The sequence below is a fragment of the Typopeltis vanoorti genome, chromosome 2 (genome assembly GCF_054136105.1).
Source record: "Typopeltis vanoorti isolate ZY-2024b chromosome 2, IOZ_Tvanoo_1.0, whole genome shotgun sequence".
NCBI lineage: Eukaryota > Metazoa > Arthropoda > Arachnida > Uropygi > Thelyphonidae > Typopeltis > Typopeltis vanoorti.
In genome coordinates this window covers 39,431,841-39,449,369 of record NC_143550.1, presented here as the reverse complement: position 1 = coordinate 39,449,369, position 17,529 = coordinate 39,431,841, and positions in this window count along the sequence as shown.

The following is a 17,529-nucleotide window of genomic DNA, read 5'->3' as shown; positions in this document are numbered from 1 at the left end:
ACCCAGATATATTCCAAGGATTTCTATGTTATTTTGGTTTGTGGCAGGAGCACCAAGTTACATCCTGTAACTTGGTGCTCCTGCCGAGTGAAAATAGCACTTCCATATTTTTCATGTGGTATTTCTTTTTATGAGCATCCTAATCCCAACCCTGTGGCTTCCTCTCTTTTGAGGAGGTTGCAACTGATTACTAGGGAGATAATGATGCACGGTGTTTTCCAGTTGCCTTCCTTGCCGTAAGTATTTATGACTGTAACCCGTGTGTTCACGGGGACGGTTTGCCTGCTTGCGGGATGAAAAACCCCAGATAAACTGGCGGAAAAAACCCTGCTGTCCACGCCCAAGACCTACTAACTTGACTATGGCTGAGGAAGATCCTTAATCTCCTCATGTCGTCGACAGGAATCGAACCCAGGACACTCCTTCCCCAGGCATATGGTTGCGAAGCGCAAAGCCACTAGGCTAACCGCGCGAATTTTATGAGCTTCATTTCAACAATTTTAGGTCTGTCTTAATGAGGTCCTTTGTGTGTCTCCTGTACATAAAATATTATATTTTTGTTCTTTACACATTTTTGCAATAAGATCTTCTTTTACAGAGGAGAGGCCTCTGTATTGTGTGAGATGATTGTCAGGGTCGGTTCCCATAAGGGCCGTTCAGTTTTAGTCATTGTGTCTCTGATAAAGAGGATGCTAATAGCATTATAAAACTATAGAATACTGTACTGTAGATCGCTGGCAGCAGAATTCGCAACTTGTAAAACAAGACGACAGAAGTCGCGACATGAACGCTTCTGCTATGATCCCCTGTTTTACAGTTGGTTTACAATAAAACATATGTATTCCTATTATCACACGTTGCATATACTGCTATATAAGTCCGATCATACATCACTGACTTCTTTTAAGTTGTATTAATACGTTATATTGAGCAGAAAAGGTTGCTTGCAATACCAAAAACTGAATGCTAATACTGAATATTATGTATCCTTATCTTTACTTATATTTTATGTGTATCTATATAGAATTAAAAATAAAGAAACAAACAAAAAACTGTCCATATGCTTTAATAATATTTTTCACAGTTTTGGTGTTAGTGTACAAAGCAAAGATATCATATAATAAAAATGGAACTTGCACTGCTAGATTAATTACAATCGAATCATTTCCCGTAGAGCTCCCGTAGCTAAGTTGATATAGACAAAAGCCCCTTCGTTCGAAAGATCTGAATTCGAATTCTGTCTAGGAGGCGAAGAACTCTTCTAGCCGAAATTCAGTTAGCCGGTCTCATAGCACATTATGTACATAGGGTTAATCCTATCATAAACAATCATGTTTTTAAGAAGCCAAATTACTTGGCTGCGACAGACCATTGAGCTTAACACGAAAAGGATTATGAGATGAGATTGTGTTTTGATTTTAAAATAATCATGTTTCTGAAGTTGAAGAGTTTGGAACTTATATTGTGTTAGCAGTTGTAAAGTAGAGAAACAGTCTTCGACAGAAAAGGGTATATATATATATATATATATATATATATATATATATATATATATATATCCAGCAGAGGTTCGAATAACTCTACTCTGGGCATGAATGCTTCCGATTGTTCTTAGGTGAAAGATGAATTTCATCGTATGACGTGAGACAGCTGCCTTGATTATTATAAGCGTGAAGTGGCTTGTAAAAGTTCAATGTTTGGTTTCTAGAGCAGGGTTACCAGACTATGTAAAAATAAACATACAAAAATATAAACGTAATAAAAAAAATAGAAAATATCCCTGGCCCACTCAACAAAACAGATATATTACAGGTTTACAAAAAAGTGTGGCCGAGAACTTCATGGAAGCAATTGCCAACGTTAGATTTCTTTTTAATTATTTTGAGCGATAATTCCATATAATAAGGAACCGAAAATGACAAATCTGACTCCTGGATTATCTGTCAGATTTTTATTTACTCTAAATCTTTTGATTTCATACGGAGGATGTAGGATATTTTTCCCGAAAACCCAAGATAAGAGATAATACTCTATCCACGCGTAACGATTTTTAATTCTAAATAATCTAACAATGTGAATTCATCAACATGTAAACATTATTTCTTGAAATTTAACGAACAAATGTTCCTTTTACAGTCTCTCCAATAATCATATTACCGTGCAGTTTTGCGCCCCTGACATGGGGTATCAATTTGATCTTAATTTTCATGAGACGAGTGCAAGCCATCAATCATCTCTGAAGAACGATAGAGAGGAATGCGTGTTCTCTATTCGTTTTGCTTTCACGGAGACTTATATACACAAATATTTCTATCTACAGTTGAATAAATTTATTTCTCTGTACACAAATTTCGTATAACATTTCCATCCTCCACATGTACATCACGTATGTACGGAATATATTAAGTCCCTCTTTGTGTAAAATTTTCTCCCTTGATTTTAGTCAAATATTGCACTCCTATATAAAATCATCAGGGTATCAAAACTAGATAACTAGTTCATCCAATATTTTCATTTTTATTCTCAGATAGACTTCGCGAATTGTATCTGTAAGTTAAGATGTAGAAGTCTACAAATATAGCTTTTTAAATATCCTCAAATTATATTAAAAAGCAGGGAGGAAGGTAAGCCAAAGAGGGGATATTATGTTCGAGGGACGTTATCAGCTATCTGTGCGAGAAAACAGGGATAGGGGAGAACTCTTTTTATAACAAAAATGTTATCATCTATTAGTTGCGTCTCGTCACATTTTGTGTCTCGGCAGACGCCAACAGAGCTTCACCTTTAACCTGGAAAATGGAAAATGGAGTTCGCAGATAAAAACCTGCCAAACCCCCTTTCTTACCCCCAATCCCCATTCTTATGTGCTTGTCACGTACTCTTCAGTGGAGCAATATTTTCTTTAACCTTTCTTAAAATTCTGCGGGTGTCATTACCTTCGTCTGCGTCGTAAATCTGAAGCATGAAAGTGGCCATTAGGCTGTTTTAGCAAGCTGACTGATTGTCTGACACAAGGAGTGTACTCAGTAATTCTCTCTTTTTGCCTTTTATTTTTCTTTCTTTTTTTTGTTATCATTATGAAATGAATTTACTTATATTTTTTTCTCCTTCATCCATCACAAGTTTCAGATCTTTTTTTGGCTAAGTAAAGCAGTTGAGATATGTGACTGACAGTAAGATTTTTCAATGTCAAACTTTTAGTTCTGAAATATTAATCAAATTCCGTTTTTTTATGTAATTCCTTACACGAAGAATGTACTAGACTTGATAGAAATAAGACAAGCAAATTATGTTCGATTTTTTTTTTTACGCCTTCTTGAAGCCCCGGACCATCGAATACTGTTGAAAGACGACAAGACTGTAGTCCATTTTGCAAGCAGTCCAAAGTGGATGGGAACTTGATTGTGTCCGATTATTTAGAGAGAAACATAAGGCAGCTTTTGTCATGATACATTCTCAATATATACAAAATCGTCTGTGTCTAAAGGTCAGTTTGTTTGCTTGTGTGTGTGTGTATGTGTGTGTAAAACTGGCTAACTTCTATGACTGAATAACATAATCAAAAAAAAAAAAAAAAAACCACCTCTTCATTTGTGAGATATATTACGTTAAGAAAAAAAAAAAACTAAACATTTTCATTATCAAAAATTAGAATTTTGGAATGTAAACACGTAGGATAAAATTTTGAGAGATTTCTTCAAGTGAATATAGCGAAACTTTTATGATAACAGCGTTGCCCTTTTATTCTAACCTATAGGTTTAAAAATTAAGTTTTATTAATTAAAATTTGTTATATTAAAGCATTAATTACACATACTTGGATACTTTTGTAGATAGGAAAAACTCAGCATTTAGTACAGAACTTAAACTGAAAATAATACGAAATTGGTAAAAAAACGTTAAAACGCGAATAACCAATAAGTGAGTACAGTGTCTATTAAACAGCAGAAATAATCTAAGAAAAAAAAAATAAAGATAATAAATTAAAAAACAAAACTATAGATAGTAATAGATTCTAATTCTAACCTTTTAAAATTACTCTTTTCTAAAAGTACCTTTTAGTTTTTCTAAAGTATGTGTATTATAAAACATGTCTATAGTTGTTTTTTTTTTAATGTATCTTGTATTGTCTATATATCCATAGTATCTAAAAGTGTCCGTAGTTTTTCTAAAGTGCCGTATTATCTAAGAATATAGGTTTTCTAAAGTATCTAGAATATCCGTTTTATTTAAAATTATGTATAGTTTTTCTAGGATTGTATTATCTAATGTATCGGAGTTTTCTTTAGATACTATAGATATTTTAGAGATTCTAAAATTGCCTTACTTTTTTCTACAACTATCTATAGTTTATTCAAAAAATATTAATGCTTTTTTTTTTCTAAATTATGTACAGGAAGTGTATTTATTCAGTTGGTTTTAAGAAAACGATAAAGAAGGTCCCTCCGTACTCCATTTTCTCTTCTACAGAACTTAACTATTAATGAGGTAAATGAGTGCCAAGCAGATGTTGCCCTCATTACTAGATACTTAAGTGATGCTGAAAATATCTCCAGAATGACCGTACAGTTTCTTAGAACCGAAACTTAAATCTTTAGATTCACTTATCTTATTGTTTTCTTGGAACCCTTAACCAACTGTTTAATGATGACTGCACATCAAATTGAAGAACGAAGTCCCTTTAACACACACACATACGAAAATAAAAACAGAACACGAGAGAGAGAGAGAGAGAGAGAGAGAGAGAAATATGAAGTAGAATTAATTACTATCCTCTTTCTTTCCCTTTTCGTTGCGATCTCCGTGAAGATTTCCTTTTCCACTCCTTAATTGCTGACGGGTAGAGTTAATGGTTTCCAGTGAAAACTAACAACAGTTCTACTGTTCTTACTAGCGTCTCCTCTTCTCTTTATAAGCATCCGCACGTGGAATCATGCGCATGTCTGCTAGTCGTTAGGTTATTACGTTACAATGCTATTCATCTTTGGTTTTCCTTCTAATTACTCCGCTAATAAGATTACTTCGCAAGTTACTGCCCATTAAGCGTCGAGTTTTCAAAGCGAGTGTTTTAGTTCGTAAATCTCTTGGGTTCTCTGGCGTAGACAATGGAAGTTTGTCTGCTTCATTGTTAATGGAAGAAACACACGCTGGCAGAACAAATTAAGTGGACACGATTTAAGGTTTTACGTACAATAGTAATAACAAGCACATGCCAGCATGTTAACACTCTTGCAAGTGTTTTATTAGTTATTTGTTTTTCCCCCCAGCAGGCTTTGTATTTCTTTTCAACTGTTTTTAGTACATTTTAATTTTTTTTTTTTTACATCGGATTACTCTGCAAATGCATTAATTATAAAAATAAACAGTTATGATAAGCTATCCATCATAGGATTCAACCACCTGCTATTCACTTGGTCATTTAGGATTTTTTATAGACATACCACAACCTTTGGGTATTTAGTTTCTTTAAAAAAAAGCACCTGCGGGTGCATGCTAACGAATATGAATTGTCCACGGCACCTCATGGTATTTTTTTTTTTGCAACTGCGTTTCTGCTAGCATATTTGTCGATTCAAGGGAGGTGTTTTTTTTTTTTTTTCATTTTTTATAACTAGACAATTATCACAATCCAGTTGACTAATGGTTTATTTGTCTTATTTTTAAAATAACGGACCGGCAACGGTTTATACTTAGGAAAAGAATCGTAAAGTGCTTCTTTTAATTTCAAAAAAAAAAAAAAAAAATGAAGGCAGACAACTACGTACTTAAATATACAAAATTAATTTTATTGAACAAAGATTAACACTTATTTCTTGCATATTTTAATGCATTTTAAAGACATTCCTCTCGAACAGGAGAGGTAGAATTCTTAATATTTTGGTATATATTTCTTTTACCATCTGGGAATTTTTTTGAAGGCTCAGAACAACAACCAGGTGGTGTTTTGTTCCTTAGAAAAGTATTGGCATGCGTCACTTTCTTTTATATCCTAGCTACGTATACGAAAGAACATCATCAACTGCCCAGATGGAACTGCATTCTTACTTCCCAAAGATTATGTAGCCACGGACATTAAGTGTGTCGTATTCAAGTCTCCACGTGCTCAAGAACAGAACCTGATCTGGTATTTGTTAGGTAGGAGCACGGCATATGGATAGCTTAGAAAGGTCAGACGTGTCACCTCTCTGGAGACAGCTCACAGGAGAGATTAGAATTAAAAAAAAAAGAAAAAGAAAAAACTCTGTCGCTCTCTCCTCTATACTAGTAGGGCAAGCGACCAGAGGATTAGTAGCATTCTGTATTGTATTGTAGGGGAAGCCATGACGGTATACTATTCAATAAATTCCTTCTAGTCAACACAGACGCAGGAAGAAACCCCCGGTGTTTTGTCGTATCCACTGCCATGTGATGAACAGGTGACATTCTTGTCTAACTGAGTGAGGCGCGCTTAGTTTAAGACTGTATATGCCGTTAGTATGAAAAGAGACCGCGTGGAGAAAGGAGAGTGGGCGGGTAAGACCATCATAAGCGAAATTGATAACACAATTGTGAATTTTTAAATTAGAACATTTAAGGTTAAAACCAAACATTATATTACGATAATGAAATGGTTAATAGTAATACAGATTGGTCGTGTATCTGATTGGGTGCTTGTGAGATTCAACTGCCATGATTTTTCGGGTCATTAATTTAATTTTTTTACCAATGGTTTTGTAGAATTAAAAGGGTGCCAAAGTGAAAGTAAAGGACGATTACTGGCAGATGTAAATAAATATATTTGAAAGATAATTTGTTTTAACTGGTTAACGTGAACGCACACGGATCTACAGTCATAAAATACATAATTTCTCACTAGGAGAGGAACGGGGAACCCCATACGAATAAATAAACTAGCCATTAAACTTCCGTCTTTACAAATTATTTATCTATCTATTTATTTTAGTTATTTATTTTTTGCTTAAATATTGCATGATGAAGTGTGCACTACACACTTCATCATGCAATATTTAATTTTTGTACGTAACTTATATGGCAAAAAACCTGTTCATGAACAACAGTAAATTGATATGCGCTGCAATTTGGCCACTGCTATTACTCGCTACAGCAGTGATGTATGAAATCATACAGAATTATCTGTTTGTGGATATCTCAAAATAATGGAAAATGTGCGTTAAAAAAAACAGTCTACCCTTTGAACAGGCGGAATTTGGAGCAAGAATTGGAATTGGATGCACGCAACAGGTTTTCAAATCACAGTTGTGATGTGAGCTTTACGTATTCAAAGACCCCCCCCCCCCCTCACAGTGCTCTTGAGTAAAACAAACGTCTTGGTTGGAAAGATCTCACTTGAAATTCTGTGAAGAATTCTAGTAACATTTTTTTAATCGATACTTGGGATCAGCGGATTGACCAGACTCGTGACCTTCGCTGGTTGAGTTAGCCATTCTCAACATTGAGGTTGCACAGTTTTACTACCTGAAAACTTAGATTTTTATCCTCGCAAAAGAGATAAATCGACTAGAGAAGGATCAACACAGTTTTAAGAAAACACACTTATCTCATAGCCTTAGTTGTATCGACTTGATTCTAAACAAAATGTAATACTAATTTAACGAAACAGTACAAATGGAATATTTAATATGATTGTAGTTGAACACTGTCTAACTTTATTAAGTAGTAAAGAGAAAATTCCTTGAATTTCTGAATATTCAGGTCGTGAAACGATGTCATCATCATGGCGATTGTGTTACTTTATTGTGTATTGAATTCGGCCATGAAATATAACCCGCTTTATTGAAAATGATATCCGAAGAACAATAACTATCAGTTACAGGCTGTATCGAGCAATCTGTCTACGAGGGGATTTTATATCCCTTTTGTCATTTCTATTTCTTTATTTATTACTTATTCAAAGATACCCCCCCGCGCTCCCCGGTTTTGTTGAGTAAAACAAACCACTTCTGATATCAGTTAGAGGCTCGGAACGCTCTTAGAAAGTAAGGAAAGAAAGAACTCGCATACATATTGGTATGTTTCCAAATACACGTACACACTCACGCATACTGGAATATTTCAAATCAGCTTGAAACATATTACAAGTGTTATGTTTCGTAATAGTAAATATTATTCACAAATAAAATCTGTTTTTAATTTAAGCAATATGTTGCTTTTTATCGTTAGTTTTACTAATTTCATGCACGCTGTTGAAATTATAGAGAAGTAACTGTTTTTGTATCGTGCCTAGTTAGCCGAGTAGTTAAATACCTGCTTGCCCAGACTACAGGTTCGATACCATTTCAAATCAATCACAAATATCATTCAGACGGAGAAGCAAACGCCACCTCACCCTCTTAATCTGCATATAAATACAATATTATGATTAATCCCATTCTTTTCAAAGCTTGAAAATAAATTACAATCACCGACATCCTAAAAATAATAATTTTAAGCGATATAATAATGATATCCGATTGGTCTTATTCTGTGTATGATTCTTGTTAAGTCCCCATTGTACCCTCCCATTTTTGTGGTTTATTTAAGTCCAAGGATCTATAATTTGTTCCCTCTTTTCCTCGAAGGGTTTGATTGTTGTTAATATAAGCTTTAAAATGTGTCAAATTGCCTTATAATAAATCATGTAATTATAAAGAAAGGTGACGAAGCTCTTGTGATAATTAAATGCAATCATAAGAACATTGAGAATGTCTATTACTTAGAAATCAAATGATAAAAAAATAGGGGTATAGTGATTACTTAATCAGATGTTTGTATCAGTTGCATTTCTGGTGCCCGATTTCGTTTGACATAAAAAAAGATAAAGAATGTGATATCTGAAGTGTGAGATGATTGCTCAAGGTAAAAATAACTCGCGATCATTTATTAAGATTATTTATCTTAAACTCTATCATTTCGAAACCGCTTTCTCAAAAGAGAGATAGGAATCTAGAATCAAAAGATTTATTACTCAAGGATTTGAGGCCAGAGGCTTTTTTTCTTTGAGAGATCCTAATCGAAGTTTTAACCATAGTCGTCTATCCAGATTAAAATGCTGGTAATGAGTGTATCAACTGACAATTCAAACCACTGTGTATTAAAATTTCGTTTATTACAAATGCAATGATTGCCATTGATAACGAGATGGACGTTATGTTTGTGAATTGTTTGTTTTCTCTAACTGAAGATGCTTGGATTAATACGATGCAATTTTTTTTTTCAGACCGTTTATAAACTCGTTTCTTGGAGGATACTTTTCCTTCTGCACACCTTCAGTCTCAACTGACTTTAAGTCAGTTGGAAAGGTACAAAAAAAAATATTTTCTCGAGTATTTCGCGGGTTCGAACCTTGATCTTTACAACTATTAAATTTCCCCAAGTCGGTTTTGTTTCTTTGCACTTAGGAAAACAGAGATCAATAGGATATATAAACAACTCCAATTCCTTTATGTTCCTATTTGATAAACAATTTGCATATTGATAGGTAAAATGGAGGTATGCATTGTGTTGTAATTTTAAATCCTACGGGATTTGGATTTATTTTTTTTTATAAACTGTTTATTTTAATTACTTATTTTGGTTTTAATTTTGCAGTATCATTATACTTTATTTTTAAATCAGTTTTGATATTTGGTTTAATTTTAATATTTTGATTTAATTTCAAAAATTTTGCTTGAATTTTATTTACATATAAAACTAGAATTATGTTATTTCAAAATGTTACTTGATCAAAATTCTCGTCTTTTCTTTCTCTTTCCCCACCTTTTCTGTCATGGTAGATTAAATAATAACTCAGTTATCAATGCAAGAGGGGGAAGTTGGCTGGGGAAAAAAATGTCATTACTTTTAGTTCTTAAAATAAATATCAAAAGTATCTTAAAACTAAAATAAAATAAGATTTCAGCGCTCTTCGCTCCCTACTGATATATAGTATCACTATTCGTCTTTAAATCTTGAACATTTACTTTCTTCAAAAGGAATTCCATTTATTAAGGATGCAAAATTATTCGCAAGCTGCGAATATTACAATAATGATATCATTATAATTTCATTACAATAACGGCACTAATTAATGAGAGCTTATTGTTCATTATCAAAAAATAAAGATTTTTTTCCGTCAGTTTTGAGCACCCCCACCCCCAGAGCAGACGAATGATGCGAAAGGCACGATTTAGTTCTGAAAGACATGGATTCATCACTGAAACATTTTTCTAAAATACATTTTTAACCAGAGATGAATTAGACCAGTCTTATACGGATGGCGCAAATATTTTTTCGCTAACTAATAACTAAGTTAGTTAGTTTGTTTGTTTAAAAACAAAATAGACAAACTAGCTTGAGATCTTTTAGTGAAGAACATGTGGGAAAGAATTATAAGTGGCTCGCCTGCAGAGTACTTGTTTACGGTAGTGTTTAGGATGAGAAACCGAATCTAGCTGATTATTAAAATGTTGAAAACCTAGATGTAGATACCGCAAATATCGAAATCTGAAATGGAAGGGTGCCTAGCAGTGAATCTTGAACCAATCAGTTACTTAATCTTACAAAATGACATTTTTTTTTTAGTGAATTTCTCCCCAGTGGCAATCACGTGGAGATTTGATAGGAATGATTTTCCTTTGCATTTGTTCAATACTGTCTTATTCTCCAAACACAGAATTTCTCTGAAGTTTCGAAAATGCGATTTTGATTTTGTTATTTGTTTATTTTTGTTCTAAGTGTCGGCAAGTTAAACAATTTTTTTTTTTTTTTTTTTGTGTGTGTGTGTGTGTGGTAGTTCATTGTCATATGACATATTTGTTTTCATTTAGGATAATCGTTTGGTATTTAACTTTCGTATACATGGATACACCCTTACCAATATTCATCCTTGTTTCCTCCCATCCTGAATTAATTATTTTCGGTGGGAGAAATGCAGTTGATAAGCCCAGAGATCAAGTTTACATCTAGATTTTCATGCTTCAATATTTCATCCATTGCACATTCCTGATAGGAATCACCATACGAACAAGATATATAAAACATTAAGAACTACCATCTAATTTCTCTACATAATGAAAAACACTCATTTTACTGTCACAGTGGCATTTAGATTTTCTTCATTCTTTATAGCGTGGGAAATATCTTTTTCATTTTACAAACAACGGTGTATTCTATGACCTTAGATAAACCTTTGGGATGAGTATGTTGTCGCATCTTCTCATGTGAAAAGAAAACATGTCCGATTATAGCTTTCGGCAAAATCTAATCTTTTCATGTTATGTAAAGTAAACCTTTTATCAGTTAGTAATAACCGAAATTCTAATGAGCTAATTTCATCGAACCACCTTTATACATTCTATCTTCGTACCGATAAATCAGAGCAAGAGAGAGAGAGAGAGAGAGAGGGCCCTTCAGGACCAAATGAGTACTTCCCTATGTGGTCATAGGGTGGAGTGACCGCTAGCAGTCATTACCTTCTTCACGTCCTAATTTTCTATCTCTTGGCGACGCCCGGATTGATACTGACGTGTGTGAGGTCAACGGTATAAACAAACCTGAAATATCTAATTTCCAACGGCTTACAAGTTCAAAGACCCCCCTTCTTACTCTGACATATTGCGAAACTTTGGCTGCTGGGAAATGTACAGCATGATCAGTCGTAATCAAAATGATACTTCAAGTTCTAACTCGTTCTATGTACTGAGAAGCATAGTTGCAGATCAATGGCTTATCCTCCAATTAGCAAAATTAGTGCACATCTGGAGAAGTGCTAATATACTGTGTTCGGACAGAACTTAATTCAGCCACGGTCAAAGTGTGGAAGGAGCTACTTGCAGTGTATTATGTTTTCTAATGTGGCACAGCGTATCAGTAACAATTTTTTTTTATTTATTTTGCTTGGATCAAATGTATATATAATTACTGCATTTATCATGGGATTTTTTATACCTCTAAGTGACGAGTTTTATGTGATTTGACCTTTAGGCAGGATTACGAGCATGAAAAAAATTACTAACTTGATATGAAAACACAAATATGGGTTCTCCACTTACCAAAAACATTTTGGTAACCTCCTACAATTGGCCACGTATCAAAGCATTAGTAACAGGAAGTAGATACATAAATCTTACAAGACTAGATAATTAGCTGATGTTGTTTGACATTCAAGTTTAATTAATATGTATGTGTAGCTCCGTGATTCATGCAAGCAATTTCAGTTACATTAATCTAATAAATCAATACATCTACAGTGATGATGACCGCGTGACAATATCACCTTTTTTTTTCTTTTTCGGTTGTACTTTTTTTTTTATAGAAAGAATTTCAAATCACTCTTTTCCAACATTTGTCGGAAAACAGCGATTTGAAAAAAAAAACATAAATACTAAAAACTCAGTAAATATGTCATCCAATTCCTCTAAGATCGCAATCATCCCGCTTAATATCCTTAACTGTCCAACTGAAACTAAAGTATAGATTCAATTCCTCTTGGATTTTCCGTTAGTTTAAACGATTAAAAAACCTCACTTATTTCTAATTATAATTCTCATTAAAATTTTGAAATTTCATTAATAAAAATGATGTTCTTTCCAGTGTCGGCTCGTGGCTTGAAATCGTGGGGGGTGCTGCAACTTTCGAAATATACACTGTATACACTGTAAGTACAGTGTATACATGTTTGGATAAAATATCAAAATTATGGTAAAATTAAAAAAAAAATTAAATATGAAAAAATGTTGTTTATTATCAATAAAATTATACAGTTTGGTATTATTCAAAATTACTTAAAAATAAAATCCATTCCTTTAATTGTAATTAAAGGAATGGATTTACAATTTTTGGACATTACAATTAAATCCTTTAATTGTAATGTCCAAATATTTAAAGAGACGGAGTAAACACGATAAGCACTACGAACACTCTACGACTGGCGCGAACTGCACAACAGTGGAACTGCGCGAAGGACAGTGCCACATTACGCTAATATCTCGCATCTCACTATGACGTGCATATGCTTGCGAGCGTAGCAATATGACACAGTAGTAAACACAGTGCTGCTAGCTTCCTTCGCCCTCCTAAGTGCTACAAGATGGATTTTTATTAGTTTTTATATAAAATAAGAGAATTTTATAGGATTGTTGATGATAAAATTAAATATTACAAGCAAATATAAATAAATGAATAAATATATTTATATATCGAGAAAAATTGAGGGTGCTGCAGTTCCGCAGTGCCTACGCATGAGCCACCCCTGGTTATTTATATAATAAACTAAACTCAGAAAGCTCAGTGAGTATATCAATCCATTGCAGTTTTTCTCTCTTATGTGTGTCAATTTCTCTGTTAAAATTAAAGTCTAGATCCATTCCTATTGGACAGACTGTCATGAAGTTGTAAAAGCCATTACATATAATAAATAATAAAGAATCATTTATCCAGTATTTGAAAATATGTGCGGAAAATCCTCTTATATTTTGTGTGGGGAAAAAACACTCCCGTATGAGTTCTCTCTAAAATTTCAAAATATTTGCCATGTCTCTTTCTGTAGTTATGTCTTAGAATATCGTAAGGTGTAAGTAATATATCGAAGACAGTGCCGCACTGTGCTCAAGTTCCTTTCTTTCTTTCTTTCTATTTTTTTTTTTTTCTCAAGGCGTTCATGAAGAAAGAGATTCTAGCAGTGCTTAACGAGGAATATCCATCACATGATGCAGTTATGAAAGCAGATATGCAGACTTCTGTTTTCGTAAGTGCAGACGTAGTTTTGGTGTATCTTGAATGGATCATAAAGAAGTCTTAATAGAAAATGCTTAGAAATGGAAGATCATATTATAGTTTATGACACGGTATGCAGTTATGGACAGTGTATCCAAAATTAATCCAAAATATAGTTAATCTAGTTAATCCAAAATTAAAGAAAAAAAAAGATGAGGCTATTTTATATGAAATTCATACAAAGAATTTTCAAGTAATTAGAACAAAATTTTATAATTATTATTATTATTTTATTTATTTATTTTTTTTTTTTGAAAATATATGACCCGAAGTAATGTGATAGTGCTCCTGCTATCAGTTTAATTGTACCATGTCACATTCCAAAGAAATATAAATAAATAAAAAAAGTCGCTCCATATTTGACACTGTCTTGCATTTTTCTCTGAAGATTAATCTCTACGGCAAAAATCCTCAAGATGATGTCAGTGCAAGGACTTCTAATTCGAGAATTTGGTTGATCCCCCCCCCCCCCTCTCTTTTCAAAAACATGTGCCACCTCGCGAGAAATCTAGTTGTGTTAAACTGTCACGCCATCTTAAAAACAAACAGTTGTTGTGAATGTTTTAAGTTTCTACAACACACACATTCAGAATATTGTCTGCTTGAAAAAGAAAGCGATAAATTGTAGAGAATACTCTTTACCAATTATCCATTAGCGCAATTTACTTACATTTCGATTCTAGGTTTTTGTCAAAAACATTTATCATTTTTATGGTTATTTTATTTATTTGTTTTTGTCAAATGGTGGTTTCACTGCTTTAATATTTCTTTATCAGATGGATGACAAATACACATATTTCATTTCCAATTACAGTATTCAGAAGTACATCTGAAGATTTGTTTCAAACATCCTTAATCATTTTTCAGAAAAAAAACTGTATCAACACTTAAAACATTAAAGTCATTAAGTCAATTTCTGGTTAATACGTAAAATGATCTGGTTAGTGAACTAAGATTCTACTGTTGTCCTTAAAATGGGTACAAATTTTCTTCGTGATATTTACATCACTTTTTTTAATGTTACAAAAAAGTTGGTAAACTTATAGTGCATTTACTGCTGAGAATGGGCTAGGGGTTAAATAAACAGAATTTTTAACTTCGAGATTTACTTTTTATGTTGTTTCAGTCTTCCATTAAACAAGTGATGATAGCATCCCACTGGCGATGATAAGCATCTGTACTTTATTATTTTTTATTTTTTTTTTGTCAGACAGTCCAACCGATTTTCCAAAGCTAAAAAGAAGTGTTTTATGACTCTCTGTCATAATAAATTTGAATCTATGACCTACTGGTGGGAAGCAATACGAAAACTTAATCCACCAAATATGGCTTCGGTGGTTGATCTGGTAGTAATTACTTGCCATTAATAATAATTTTGCTGAATATAAGAAAATCTTAAAGAGAATTTTTTAAATTAAAAACTTAAGTTATATATGTTAACAACGAACATTATGTTAGTTAGGGGGATGGTCTGTAGTTCATCAGAAACTGTTAATTTTAGCAGGTGACGCTGACATTCTTGACTGTCAAAAAGAAAAATATGTACAAGGATACCCGGTGTCATAGCAAGGTGGTGCCAACTTGTCGGCGTGGCTGTACTCTGTTGCCGAAGGGGTAAAGCAGCGAGGAAATAACTGTAGAATAATTACCAAAAGATAGTTTGACCCGCTTAAAGTTTTAATTAGATTAATACAGACAGAGTATGCAATTCTTATATTATAAGACTGTATGGTTTTCGACCGATTTAATGTTTCTAAATCTAGACAACGATTATAGTGGATTTAACACATATTAGTTTCGTTTTACGTCTGAAATCTTAGGCGTTCCGATTTCTGATCTAACTTCGGCTTTCTCAGGAGAAAGAGGGGGTTAGTGAGGAGAAGGAATCGATGCTACACATTTATGATCCTAACTGGTCGAGAGTTGAATGTGATCAACTAAATATCCCGCTGATATCAGTACTCAATAAGCATTCCAAGTTGCACTTCTTTCAATGTTCCTTTCACCGTAGCTCATTTTAAAGTGCAGCCGCCTATATTCGCTTTGTTTGAGTGTTTGTACGTACAAAATATTAAAACTACAATCCTGGATGGATACCAACGAAATGATAAATATCTATTTATTATTTTTAGCATATTATTAACAATATTTTAAACACATTACTACAATTTTAAATAAATATATTTTAATGATCTCAATTTTTGATTTCAGTTTTCTGGTACCAAAATTAGGCAAACATAATACAACTTTCATTAAATCTTACAAATACAAATAAATAAACCGTCTAGATTACGATGCCCAAAAAAACTGTCTAGTGTAACTGGCTACAGTGCATTTGCTGTGATAATGAGGTTATCATATAGGAATTCTATTGCACAACGTACTTTTTTTTACTATCATCTGTTAATCATTATATTTTTGTATTAATTAAATACAGTATAGTACTACTTATACATGAAGTAGTTGACCTCATAAATGAATATCTGATCAATGAGTTCTGTAGCGCTTCCTGATACCACATTCATCTTTCTCTCTCGCTCTGTCGGTTCAAGAGGGTGACATATATGGTACCGCCACCACCAAACGGGTATCACATATCACTTCTGCGCTTTTTTTGACTTACCGCAGACCACTTAATCATGACCGATTCAGATTTGATAGGTGACCCAGACACAATCTTGAAACTGGTTCTCTATAATTGATTAAATAGTTCATTATTATTATTACTTCTGTCTGTGTTGAGTATTAAACATAGACACAGGGAGTAATAATAATAGTATATCCCCTAGATGCTGAAAGAAAAGTGACATGCTGTTAAAAAAAGGTAAATGTCGTACTTAAGAATATTCAAGTTCTGTCTTTCATCCTGTGATTGTACTACGCTTTCCATAAAAAACCTAGTGATAGCAGAATTTTTAATGTAGAATCACATATTTCAATTAGTATGTCCTCATTAAAATAGAGTTACGTGAAGGTGTCAGTGTTCTAATACTCTTGGCAACTTAGTGTACACATGTTTGGGAATTTCGAGCACCTTGTGCGAAGAACGAGTAATACATTTGTTTTTCATTTCCCTATTAATCAATTCTAACTCGAAAATATCCAAGCTTGTTGCCATTATCTCAATTTAGAACTCATTCAAACGAACCCAAATTAACAGCAGCTGACGTCACTAACGTCCAGTTCTGATGCCTTAAATAAATTAAGGTGTCGATGACCGAGAGTTCATTCCATCTTAGTGCATTATAATTATCAGCCATCATAACTATCTTGATTTTCAAGAATCATAAGAATATTTTTATTGCTAATACCCAAACATCTTGTATATGAGTCACCCTGAGACCTGCTTTTAAAAAAGTTTGATTTGTGGCAATGTTTTTTTTAACGGTTAGATCCCAATATTCAAAGATTGCGTGATATAACCTTCATGTTTAAGGGAGTTTAACCTGTTTTGGTTCAACATTTCCGCTGTTCTCCACTTAACAAAGGAATAATTACAATCTATTAGTTATAGATAGACCAAGCCATTAACCCTGCTACGTCCTTCCTTCTGCTGCAAGGCTCTTTTTTGCATGTGCATTTCAACTGAAAAAGATTGCCCTCTAGCGGTGATGGACATTCAGAAGCATTCTGATGGTAATCCCCAAGGCAACGGATGTGCACTGATCTCCAGACCGAATGATGACACAAATTACAATTGCGATAGTAGTGAAGGATATTAAACATAACTTCGTTTGTTTTTGGTTCTTTGATTATTTCTTTTTCAGGAGTGGCTAA